Here is a 14,888-nt window from a genome sequence, read left to right on the forward strand (position 1 = left end):
CTCAAAAGAACATGTCTAGCTCTCTCTCTCTCTCTCTCTCTCTCTCTCTCTCTCTCTGTATATATATATATATATATATATATATATATATATATATATATATATATATATATATATATCACTGTTGTAAAAATCCCGACTAGGTCCCGATTAATCTTCGATTAATCCGTAGGCGCTACTCGACCGATTAGAGAGCGCCTAGCGATTAATCTCTACATACATAATGAGTGAAACATTATAAAACGATTAAATTTTAACATTTTGAAGAAGCTTTATTTCAATGGACACTATTTGATGCATGATTAGTGTTGTATTAATCATATTAACCTATTTTGTTATCATATTAGTGGTATTTACGAACTTTGATATGATATTAGTCATATTTGATTTTTTAAAATTCAAAAAATTAGAAATTAATGGTCCCCGATTAATCCTCCGATATATCTCCGCCTAGCCGATTAATCCTTTGACCCCAGTTCACCGACTAATTAACGTCGAACGTTTTTTACAACCTTGATATATATATATATATATATATATATATATATATATATATATATATATATATATATATATTAAAAAAGATGTATTAATACAAATTCTGTAAGTGAGAATTATACAAAATAATAACGACAAACTATTTATCATGTAAAGTATTGCAGCACATTATGATAAACTTGACAAGATTTTGTAATGACATGGTTTTTGAAAAATTAATTTTAATTATAGTTAAATTTAAAATAGTTCATAATATTTGTAAAAACTTAAATAATTTTTTCTTCTATGCCAACTAATGACAAAGGAAATTATTCATTCTTAGATTGTTTATTTGTTGCTTTAAAGGAAGTAATTAATTTTTAGATTGTTTATTTGTTGTTTTAATGGTTTGAAGTATATCATAATTCTACAAGGTTTAGGTTATAAATGTGAATATCTTTAATTAATTTGTTGCAAACATAAAATTAATGATTACCTAATTTGAAAAGTCATCAATATTCATTTTCTTAAAAATTAAAGGATCGTGTGAGTTAACCTTTGTCTATATAATATCAACAAATTGAGAACTAATAATACACAGACACGCAACTGCACATCCCCGACACATTGACTATTTCACTTAATTCATACATAATCGAGAATGAAGAGAACATTTCTTGTGATCTTTTTGCTTTTTGTAGCAGGTGAACAATTCTTTCTATGTGTACATAAATCACTTTCACTATGCTCTCGTATTTTTTTAATGAATAAAATAAGAGGATTAGGTGAGATTAGAAAGGAAAAACGTGTTCCCAACTTTTTTTTATGCAATGAAAGGAAAGGTTTACTACCCCCCCCCCCCCCCCCCCTTCTCACCCATTCAAAATTATCCATCTAATTTTGTGCTAATTATGAGGGAAAGCAAAAAAAATCATTATGTTCCTTTCCTTCAAACTCGTGAACAACATTCGTATTTTTTTTGCCATCCATTCTCTTTTTCACTTTCATTTTTTGTAATTTTAAAATTCAAGAAGAGGATGATTATGTATGCTATGAAAAAACACTTGTATTGGAATTAGCATGCAAGCAAGTTAACGAAAAATCCAGGGTATTTTGGGCATTTTCATAAGGGGTTCTCGATATATATATATATATATATATATATATATATATATATATATATATATATATATATATATATATATATAATATGAATTAACATCTACCTTTTTTTTTAATTTATGTGACAGGTTTGAAGGACGTGATTTCGTATTCACAAGATTCGTTTCCACCAGAATGTAACAGTTCTATAGATTGCTTTCATCGTTGTGGAATGTTTGGGTCTCATGTTTGTAAAAATCATCAATGTATTTGTCTAAGTAATGGTGAACAAAAGGCCCCACGCCCACATGTGCAAATCGATGAAAATGTATAGGAATAATGTCAAAATGCAATATCAAGTGAAAACACAAAATGTAATAATTAATATGAACTCTTTGATTTCTGCAACTTGAATCTTTTTTATCCTAGAAATATATATATATATATATATATATATATATATATATATATATATATATATATATATATATATATATATATATATGTATAAAAAATACAATGTTATATATTTATATGGTATGACGTATATCATAGTGCTATAAGGTTTAGGTTATAAATGTGAATATCTTTAATTTATTTGTTGTAAATATAAAATTAATGATTACTTAATTTGAAAAGTCATCAATATTCATTTTCTTAAAATTTGAAGGATCGTGTGAGCTAACATTTGTCTATATATTGTCAAGAAATTGAGAACTAATATTATATAGACACACAATTGCACATCCCCAATACATTGGTTATTTGACTTAATGCATAGAAATCGAGAATGAAGAGGACATTTATTGTGATCTTTTTGCTTTTTGTAGCAGGTGAGCAATTCTTTATGTATGTACATAAGTCACTTTCATTATGGTCTCGAGTTTTTATCTCTATACTAATAAAAGAGTAGCTCTTTTGCCATGTGTCATAATACTAGACATTTTAATTAATGTGTTGCCACTTGTCAATCTATTGGTTTTCCATTTTAAATTTATTAGACCTCCTCATTAATGTGATTCTATTTTAAATTTTAAATTTTAAATTTTAAATTTGAAATTATTGTTTTCATTAATTCACAAATAAAAAATATCTAATATATATTAAAAACTAATTTTATATATTTATTTGAATCAAGTATTATAATTTCACATAACTAATAAAAATATCTCTTAAATTAATAATTTATTTAAAATAACTTATTAATAATTTTGAGTTTTTACTATAAAAGTTTGATTAATTTTATAACCGTGGTTCTCACGGGTTGTAAACTAGTAAATGAATAAAGTAAGAGGATTGTGTTAGATTATAAAGTAAAAACGTGTTCTCAATTTTTTTATGGAATAAACGGAATGGATTAACTAAATATTAGATTACATAAAATACATAATTACAAATATATATTTGATATTTTTGAAATAAAATAAACATCAAATACGCTATTCTTTATCTTTTTGTTATATATATATATATATATATATATATATATATATATATATATATATATATATATATATATATTATCTTAACTATTATATAAAGCATATTCAACATTTCTTGAATCTTCAGCGGTTCAAATAATAAACATTATGTACAATGGTCAAATGCACAAGTTAATAAACGAAAATAGTTAAATACATGAGTTTCTAAAAGGAAATGGATATTTATTTGAATTGAACATTCCTTATAGAAACGTGAGTTCCATAAATAAATGTTTCTTCTTTTCCTCTATTCTCCTTCTTTAAATACCATTATTTGTGGAAATAGATTTTTTTAATATGATTCCATAAATAATCACTCATCTCAAAATATCATTCCCATCTGCACACCCCCGTGACTTTTTTTATGTTATTGGCGTTTGGTTTAGAGTACTTATTTTATATATCGACCTTGTTAATGATTAGGATTTTGTGTTGTTTTTTGATAATTATTTTTTTACGATTTCAGGCAGTGAAGAAAGCTACATTTAAGGGAAACGTTTCAAATGATCCAAAAAAAAAATAATGGCCATGATTACATTTTCAATAACGATTCTATGAGCCGAATCAAGTTACAAACCTACACAAATATTCAATTATATACAAATATGTATATTCAACATTTGAAATTTGAATCCAAATCTCCCCAGTCTACTACTTGGTTTTTACTTCCTATCTTTATCTCTGACAACTTTCATTTTTCGGTTGTGTTTTCTAGGATACAAGTAAATTGAGTAACAAAATGACCGGATGAAAGGAAATTATAGAGACTAGGATGTTACTTGATTGCTTCAAACTTGGTACATGGGAATCGAGTAACATGCTTACCTCCTATCTCTCCGTATCTAAGCTCTCATCTCTCCTTATCAATATTCTATAATCCTTTCCTTTGTTTTTTGAAAGATGTGTGGCTTTTAGAAATTGATTGTTTTAAACACTTGACAAATTCATGCATGTACCAGAATTTGAGCACTTTTGGTGTTTGTTAGCACAAACATTCATGAAATTGAATGAAACAATACAAAATACGAATCTGGACGGTTTTAAATGCTAAATAGGCTTCATTTGGCTAAGATTCTTTCCACTCTTAATTATATTTTTTTTCAAGTATTCATTTAATTATAAAATCGATTTCAATGTTTGGCAATAGTTCCATCTATCTCCTAAAACCAAAACATAGATATTTTTCAATTTCTTTATTATTTCTTTCATAATATTCAAATTAACTGAATTTATAATGGTTGTTAATATGTGTAAAAACATTGCTAACTTTACTAATTGTCTTCAAGAAGCTTCTAAAGAATCCTATGCTAATGCAATTGTAGCAGCCCTTACACTGGCAAGTAGAAGATTTGGGTAAGTTTGCAAAAATAATATTGTAGATTACAAACATAGTAACTCAAGTTAAAAAGTAAATGATTATCATGACCTTTTGGTATCCTGTTGGATCTTTTATAATACATGAACTTAATTCATACACAATGCAAATTTGTCGGAGGTTGTTGAAATTTAAATATCTACTCCCACAGTAATATAGCAATATAATTATATATATTTCAAAAATATAATGTTTTATTTAGAAAGGAATTTTGTAATATATAAACAAACTAATTCTATAACATTTTTTGCTTTGAGAAAAATAACATCATTTATGTACTCATCCAACAAATGCAAAATCGACCAAGACAATATTTGCATGTGGTGTGTTGTTTTGTATGGGTGAGAGTTATTTGGTCTGGAACTGAATAACCCGAAAACCATATCGAACCGAAATTGATTTCAGATCAAACCATATTCAAATTCAGTTTTTGGTTTGGTCCAAGACCAAACTGAATAATAACTTTGATTTTTGGTTCGAATTTTGTTCACTTAAAATTTAGATGAATTTCATTACAAATTAATTACGAATTTGGTTTTCAGTTTGGTCTCGACAAATTTGAATTCGATTTGGTTCGTCTTTTCTAGATTTTGATTTTTGGCAAAAACTGAAACATTTTCATTAATTCTTTTTGGCTGTTTTGAAATTCATTTTTTTGTACGATTCAAAATTGAATCTTAAACAAAATAGAAACACATGGTTTACCACACCCCTTCCCATTGGAAGAAAAAAAAAACAAAGTCATGTTATCAGTTTCAACAACCGATGAAAACACACCTAAAATCAAGAACACCCCTCCCAATAGAAAATAAAAAAGGCATAGTTATATTTGCACCACCCCTCCGAAGAATTTAATCGAGTAGTAGTTTCACCTTAAACATTATATATCATAAATATAAAATGTTTTCGTATAAAACTAATCAGTAAAGAAGACTTTTCACTAAAATAAAGTATTTGACAACTATCAAAAAGAAAATAATCACAAATAGAAAACAATATACTAAGATATATTATCTTTCGATAGAATTTCTTATCACCTTATGAAACGAATCATAATAAACGACTTGAACTAGCGAGTATTAGGTGCGTGTTTATCGAGATTTGCTTGTGCGAATTTACTCATGAAATTAACCATTTTTACCGACCGGTGAAGAATAATGACAGTGATGAACAATGAGACCCAACATAGGAGCAAGGCCAAAAAATAGGTATGGCATTTGTGAGTGATAAGAAGATCGTTGAATAGCCACCAATGACGACGTTGGAGCCATTGAGGATCCATCCTAACTACAATTACATATAACAAGCTCTGTTTTTTTGTGTTTTTTTTCAAGTAAAATCTTATGCATTTTATTGATGTGTTATTTTTTTCCTATTTGTTTCAAAGAAACATGATTAAACTTTTAAAGCTTTTTTATTTCAAATGATTGACAAAAGTGCCTTAAGGAGAATGTGAAAGGAGACGGAACGAGAGAATGAAGTGTTAATCGGAAGATAAATTGAATTTGAGTGTTGTTTTTTAGTCTGTTAGTTCATTCTCCTAATTTGAGTTTGCTATTGAACTTGATTCTACTGAGACTTTGTTAAATATTTAACTAAAGATTAGATTACACAAAATACATAATTATAAATATATTTGACATTTTTGAAGTAAATAAACATCAAATACATTTTACTTTATCTTTTTGTTATATATATATATATATATATATATATATATATATATATATATATATATATATATATATATATATATATATATATTAAAAAATAATTAGTATTACAAAATCTGTAAGTGGGAATTATACAAAGTAATAACTATAAAATATTTACAATATAAAATATTTGATCACATTATGATAAACTTGACAATATTTTGTAATAACGTGGTTTTTGAAAAATTATTTGAAATTTTAGTTAGATTTATAATAGTTTATATATTTGTTAATCTTAAATCGTTTTTTCTTCTATGACAACTAATGACAAATGAAGCAATGAATTCTTAGATTGTTTATTTGTTGTTTTAATGGTTTGAAGTATAGCATAAATCTATAAGTTTTAGGTTGTAAATGTGAACATTTGTAATTAGTTTGTTGCAAATATAAAATTAACTAGGTTATAACTCGTATACTACACGGTTGACAAAGTAAAATAATATTAAAACTTAAAAAAAAACTTAATATTAATCATATATATGCAAAAAATTATATTATAAAATAATTATATGGTTTGTCTCTAACTGTATGATTTTGTAAAACGGTTTAAACATATGAGCAACGTTTTTTATATCTAGATTAGTGATTAAATGATCAAGTTGTACAATGAAATATAACATTTAAAAAACGAAAAAAAAATAATAATAATATAGACAAACTATGATGAATATAATGTTTTTTTATTTAAAATTAAAAAGTAAGATAATATAGAAAATATACATGAACACTTTTGCATAGTTCTAAATCATATAATTTTCATAAGAATATAACAAAGTATACAAACAATGAAATAGAAATATGGTATAATTAGAGCGATCAATGTTTATTCAAATAGTTTAACTAAATTTATTAAACATCAATTTCTTTAATACTTAATTTATTAGCCAAATATCAACTATTAAAACAAAAAAATCAATTAATGGAAAAACAGTTAATGAGTATCTAACAGGAAAAAGCTTTGAGATTAGCTAAGGTGGGATGAGGTTTGGATTATGATGTGTATTACTTTCATCACAAAGAATAATCAATCACAAAGAATAATCAAATGTTAGTATTGATTTCAAAACTATAATTTAGATAGTGACCATACGTATGGAGAAATTAAAAAACCAGGACCACAGATTTTGATGAGCACAATTAATCAATTTTATTTTTTTACACATACGGGATGTTTATTTCTTTTTAAAATGACCAAATATTTGAAAAAATAGAAAAATTAATAAATTAGAGGCAATTTGTAAAAATATGAAACTTAATGGAAAAGTCTCATTTATCTTTGTTTATTAGAATAAACATGTCAAAGGAAGTCAGTTGCTTCCCTGAACCATAAATTTAAAAAAATCAAGTATACAATGACAAATATCTAAAAAACCAATACACATGAAAATCACATAACGTACTAATATTTGCAAAAAAAGTTGAATAGCAAGCTATTGGCTTCACACATCTCTTCACCAACTACATGGAAGATTTAAAAAAGTTTGTAAAAATCGAATACAAGTAGCCAATGATCAAAATGATTAAGTAGTTCAATTAATATTATCAAATGAAGTATCAAGTAGATCGACTCATTTAGTAAATAAAAAGTATGTTGATATTTCATATATTGAAACATTATTATAAGTATGCATCGTAATGGAAATGTGACAAATAACAAAATCTTTGGTAAAAGATAAATAAATTTCCTACAAAACATTCTAGTATAAGCACCAATGTTACTCACTATCTGCAAGCTTACAAAGTGAAAAGAAAAGCTCATTTTCATAAAAAAAATTAATAATAAATAATAGACAACCCTGAAAATATATTATAAAGAATCATTAAAAACATATATTTCCGAAAAATTTTAAAAAAAAAAACTATTATAATTGCACAACACGTGTTCATTTAAACAAATAAAAAAGAAGATGAAACCATTTTCACATCCATCGTTGGCACAAAAAACGAAAACCGCTTAAAAAACACAACAATTGATAAGAGAACTATAGAAATATCATTATCACCTACATAACAATGTAGTCTTTCTTAATTTCATTCTTCTTAAATAAAGACCAAAACACCCTCATTATATAACTATAATGTACCGAAACTATATATAAAGTCAATAAGCTGAAACTGTAATTTTAATGTTGAAGTCAGGGACCAAACTATAATATACCCTTTTAGATAATATTTTTTTCCCATTGTTGCATCAGACCTCTATAGTGCCACTCCAACCATCCTTTTATACGCAGAGAGTGACAAAACTTATATTTCAACCATTCTTTGATAGAGCCTAAGGAGCAAAACTATAATTTTAGTGTTGATTGCGTATAAATTAAAGATAAAAATCAAAATCATATTTACCTTCAATCCATTTGAAAAACAATATGGATTAAATGTTTCACCAGGTAAGTTTTCTTTGCACCCTTATCATCTATATTGCACAGTCATCAATTTTAAAGTCTAATATGCGGTTAAAGTTAAAGAGGTTAAAAAACAAAAAATAAAAACTTACCTCTAACACATCAAATTTCAATATGCTTATTTCCATAATTGAGTGTTCTTTATTCCCCAGTATCCATCACATAGTACTGGAAGTTACAACAAATAATTCAGATATAAATTTTAAAATATAACTAAAATCATTACAAAATGTACCCTTTTTTCCTCTATCTCAGACGGTTTTCTTTTTGTTGTGTTGTTTTTCAAATGGAGCATACCAGTATCCATCACAATATTCTGTCATGATTTATTTTTGCAAAACAAAAATAAATCAGTTTACATTTTAATGTAAGTTGGACGTTTCCATCTATACTTGAACTTTCACAAAGTGGGAAATAGTCTTAATAACATGACATTGAATATAACTCAAATAGCATTTCATTCAAAATCACTTCATATCAACTGCAAACTACAAATGACTACTTGGAAAGAAAAGTTAGATATAAGAGGAAAAACTGGAAAAACATGAAATCAATGTACATACTTTAAATCCTTAAATAAAGATTTCAATACCTTATGACGAATGAAATGACAGGCCGGATCAATAAATTATATATATGATTGGCAATGGCTAAATAGAATCCCCGATATATCTGCCTATTGCATGTATTCAATGTTTTATCAACATTTTTAATAACGTTTTCTCTTCAATGAAAAAAAGAGATATGTTTTACTGCAATTTACCAAGAAAAGTCAAATTGCAATTGGTTTGACCTCATAAGTCAAAACGACACTACCAATCGGATTGATAGGGACTGAAGCATAAGTCATCAACTCCTTGAGCTTAACCAACTTGTATACTTGTTGATTGCTTAACCGTTGCATGTATTATAATGTATGTGTAATTGTACCAGTTCAAAAAAAAATCAAGGATTATTGCAAGTAGAAGATTAAAATATGGTTAATGTTACCTTCAAAAATAATTGGAAACTCAAACAGCATACCAACTTTTAGTTGAAGCTCAACAACATCAAGGTCGATGGATTCTCATAGACCATCAAGTGCTCCTAGCAGCAAGGACTTACGGTTACTCGAACCTATGATTCCCATGATTTTGCCTTTACATACATCTTGACTTACATTTCAAAGAATCAAAACCCCTTTCTCTAAATATATCTTCAGATCCTTCACATGGATATTGGATTGTGATTCATTAAACTCGCCATCTTCGTTTACATTAATAGTAAATGTTTTTGCACATCAACTATTTGTTAAAATGTCAAAACCAAATAAAAGCGATCAAAAAACAATTGACAGAGTTTAAATTACCAAGAACGTGAAAGGGGTTCAATAGAATTAGTCATGAAATTGAAATTACAATGAATTATTTGTATTAGAACTATTTTTACCTTCAAATTAAAACCGAACCAACATAGAATAGTGTGATCTCACATAGTATAATATTTGTATCTTCATCCATGTACTTCGAGAACTACTTCAAGGGGTAGGAATTTGAGGAGCTTGGTGGGTAAGAAACGAAGAGAAGAAGCAAGGATTAATTTTGACGATATATGAAGTCGAATAAAGCCCTAGTCAAACCGATTCAATTTTGGAGATGATTTGTTTCCTGATTTCTGGTGTATTAGTTTTTGATTTGTTGATGATAATTTCTTACACGTCTTATGGGGTGCATTATTAATTAGAAAGAAAGGAAACTGTCGAGGAAAATTAGGATGCCTTATTAATTAGAAAGAAAGGAAACTGTCGAGGAAAATTGGGAAATATAATCGAGGCTAAAATTATGGAAAATAAAGCAGGCTAAAATGTTTGAGCGGGAAAAGATAATAGCATCTTCTTATAAGGAGGACACGTGGGCATATAAGGATGTAGAAAAATTGACACGTGGCAATTTAAAGAGTCTTTTATTAGAAGAGAAGATGATTACTGTTAGGGTCGAAATATTCTAAAGAGTCGAAGTGTTTGTTTTGTAATTCGGTATGTATTTACTAACACCTTGTTCCCGAGTTTCATTTAAAGGAAAGAAAAGAAAAGAAGAGAAATCTGGAGAGAAAAGAAAAGAATGGAAAGGAAAGTAAAGTGTATTTTTCTGTTCCCGAGTTCGAGCGAAAGGAAAGGAAAATTATTTTTTTTGTGTTCCCGAGTTGGAAGGAAAAGAAATGAAAACTAAAAATGGACAATTATACCCCTGTCACCTTTTTTCCACAATTTTGAACATGATTCTCTTGAAAAGAAAATTATGTCTAAACTATTTTTTTTTTGCCAACTATTGCCTACATCTCGACTTCTTTAATTATTTTTTTCGCATGATTATTTATACAAAAATCATTAATGCATAATTCATTATTAATCACAATTCTAGTATGTTCTTCATTTGTATAACTTTTTCAAACAAAATCAATATAAAGTGAAAGAGAAGTCAATAAACCCAAACCAAAAATAACATAAATGTATGAATAATCAAACAAATTCATAAGAAACCAATTTATTAAAGTCAAAGCAAGAATAATCAAACAAATTCCAATGTATGAACTCAAACCAAAAACCAAAAAGTATGAAGTCAAACCGATAAAAAATCAAAAAAAAAAACTATCATCCTAAGAAAGTCATTTACTTGCCCCCATCATTTTTTTCAGCAAACTTTGTCATATTTTAAATGGAACTCTAAATAATGTCTCTGTATTAGATTGATTTCGCGACAAAAACATGAGAGCTTTGGCTAGTTCATCGGGTTCCAAATCCATTGGCTCTAACTCTTTGTAAATTTCATCACCAGTATAAACCCGATGATGAGAGTTTTCGAAGATTATGTTACCCTCCCTCATAGCAGAAGCCACATCTTTAACTGCACTCATAATAACCTTTTCAAACGATTCAGGTTCAGCTTCAAGTTCATCTTCATCTTCAATTTCATGTTTCCTTTTTTTACTTTTGTACTTCTTAGAACTTGAATTTTGCACCAGTGAAAAGCATGTAGGAGATAACACTTGAATATCATCAAGACCATCATCATTATCATTATTTTTTTGTTGTTTCTCAAGTGTTATGTCATTTCTTGCTAGTAACTGATCCACTTCTTCAATTGTTTCAACTTTGATATCCCCAGTCCTCTTCAATCGAGCATTCTTCTCTTTCGGGGTTTCAGCATGCACCCCTGAAGCCCTATCTTTCGCAAACAAAGCTATCATTTCATTGTAGTTTGGTATTTTATTGGACTTCAATGAAATTTCCTCTGTCTTTGACTGTAACACGCAATCCCAAATACAGTTATTGTTAAGAAAAATAATATAAATGTATACAAATTAGTAACATGCAATAAAAGAAACTTACATTAATTAGGTTGGCCCACACTTCCTCGTCCGCTTCAATTAGTTATGTTTTAGAATTCCAACCGAACCCACTCAATGAAGTTCCGCGGAACATGTCATACCATTGTGAGAAACCTGATTTTAAAGTTTTCAAACGATTCTTTAAATGATTTTTTGTTAAACTCTTCCCAAACTTTTGATTAAGCTCCTCCACCATGTTGTTGTACGCTTGTGGGATGAAGCTCCCACTAATCCTTAATCCTTTCTCATCTTGTGTCATCATAGATTGAATAAAACAATAATCCATCCAATGTGCCCATTTTATTTGTTCTTTCTTAGTAACTTGTTCTTCCTTCATCATTTTAACCTGTAAAACATCAAAAATAAACAAGCCATGCATTGATAACATAAAAAATACATACTTAGAGGATGTATAAATAATGAGTAAATGACATGTCCAAAAGATAAATAACACAAAAAAAAAAGTCAAAACACTAGCTATTCATACAAAATCAAGTCAAACACAAAAGATCCATACAAAATCAGATTGAAATGCTATAATAAAAACTAGTAGCTACATTGACATGTCTATCTCATGGTTTCGATTTGTCAAGTAATCAGTCCACATTTGATTTGCAATTAAGTTCCTCATTCGCTCTGCCGCAGCATTACCCTCACTTGTCTCTCTTATATTATGACGCATTTCCTCTCTTGGTTCATTTAACATCTCCTGTAGGACCTCATCTTCAATATTTTTGTCTCGATCTTCTTCTAACAAAAAGTTATGTAAAATACAACATGCCAAGAAAATGTCTGATTGTGTTTCACAAGAATAAAAAGGTTCTTGTGTACTTCTAATGATAGGAAACCTTCTCTTTAGAACACCAAATGCTCGTTCTATAGCATTACGTAATGAAGCATGGAGGAGATTAAACAACTCTTTTGCATTCTTAGGGGCCCGAGCAGAATACTCCTTCAAATGATATCTGACACCACGATATGGTGCCATTAATGTAGTTGTATGAGGCAAACCAGCATCTACCAAATAATATCGGCCTACAAATACGTTGTAATTAGTTATGTATTAAAAATTAGATTACACATAAGAGTAATTTTGGTATTAAAAATTTACCCTTTGGAATTACTAGTTTATCTTCTCTAGTGAGTGCATTCTTTAGTATCATTGAATCTGATGCTGTACCCTCCCAGCCACTTAAAATGTATGTAAACTTTAAATCAAACGTACAAGCAGCTAAGACATTTATCGTAGGGTATCCCTTGGGACCACGATATCTAAGGGCATCCATGTTAGGTACTTTGACACGAACATGTGTCCCGTCAATTGCACCTATACAGTTCTTGAAGTAAGGATAAAATCGTTTTTTTTTTCTTGAATTTCTTTTTTACAACATCACCTCTTGGTTGTTGAATATAATGACTTTCCAGTGATATAATTGCTCGGAGAACTCTATGGAAGCACCTACTTGTAGTGGATTTAGAGCGACGATATATGTAACAAATCGTTATTTCAAACTTATGTAATAGTGTAGGTCAAATTGTACTTCTTTTTAATTAAATAAAGAGAAATTTTGGCATACTATGTATATTTACATAATTGACCCTCAAAAATAAATTATTAAATAATCTCAATTGGGTTGAACCAAGTGATAGAGATTGTAACAAGGTTTCCAAAAATATAAAGAACACTAAAATCCGAGTTATAACGAAGAAGTTATGACCAATCGAAAATCTGCGACAAAACCGGCAAAACACTGTTCAGTGTAAAAACTGAATTTTTGATAAAAGGCTTTCTAGCCTTAACAATCTAAATGAAAGTTATAGTTTATGTTAAACTGAGAACTTTCATAAAAAGAACGCCAAAATCTGACTTTGTATGAGGAAGTTATGATTTTTCTAAGTTTCAGTATAGCAGTGTACATCTAAAAACTCAAAATAAAGATCGAGTGGTTTTTATCCGACACAACCTAAACAAGAATTGAAGGTCTCATCATTAGTAGTACAACGGTAAAAAGACAGACAAAAACGGACGTCGTATGAAGAAGTTATGAATTTATAACGGATTCACGTCCCGGTCTATTTAAAATAATAATATTAAAAAAAATCAAAATTAGCCGACAAAGTCTAAACAAAAGTCATAGAGTATAATTTTAGCTGCGCGTGCATATAAAGAACGTCAAAAACGGAGTTCGTATGCAAAAGTTATGAATTTTACAAGTTTTGGCAAAAAAATAAAGAAAAATACCAAAAACCGGGAAAATTCGCATGAACAGTGATTGCCACGTCACCCTCGCATGCAAGACCTCCACGTGTCGGCTGCTGAGTGGACCGATGTCTCGCGTATCACCTTCTGATTCGGCCAACTCCGCGGTCCAATCCTACTCGGACAACTTCGCAGGAGACACCCCGGAGACACCCCTCGCACGCCCCTCGCATGCTCCTCGCACGCCCCTCGCACCCTCCTCGGACACTCCTTCGCACGTGCCCTCTTCCCATTGGATCGAGGTCTGATCCAATCCGAGCCTACCACCTCCGAACCGAAGTTGTTTCCCTTCGCAAAGTGTCAGCCTCGCATAGCCTTGCATAAGCTTCGGATCCGAGGCTTCGGCCTATATAAGCCATGTGAGGGTTCCGAAGAATTTACACTTTTTCACCCCAAATTTTACCCTCTTTCACCTTTTCCACTCCCTTAAGCTTATATACAACCCTTAAAGCCCCGGTATCAAGACTCGAGCCCAAAGTAAGCCGTGAAGCCCCATAATTCTCAAGAATTCATCCTCTCTCCTGTCAAAACTCGGCCCGATTTGAGCCGGTTTCTCGACAAATAAACTCCTTTTCGTGAAACGAAACCCTGTCTGAATTACCACCTATCAAGTGAGTTCATACCCCCGTATTTTCATAATTTCTACTGTTTTAAGGGGGGAAATACAAGTATAACACAACAATTTTGTGTTATAAATAAATGATTTCA

This window comes from Lactuca sativa, chromosome 9 (assembly GCF_002870075.4).
Source record: "Lactuca sativa cultivar Salinas chromosome 9, Lsat_Salinas_v11, whole genome shotgun sequence".
NCBI lineage: Eukaryota > Viridiplantae > Streptophyta > Magnoliopsida > Asterales > Asteraceae > Lactuca > Lactuca sativa.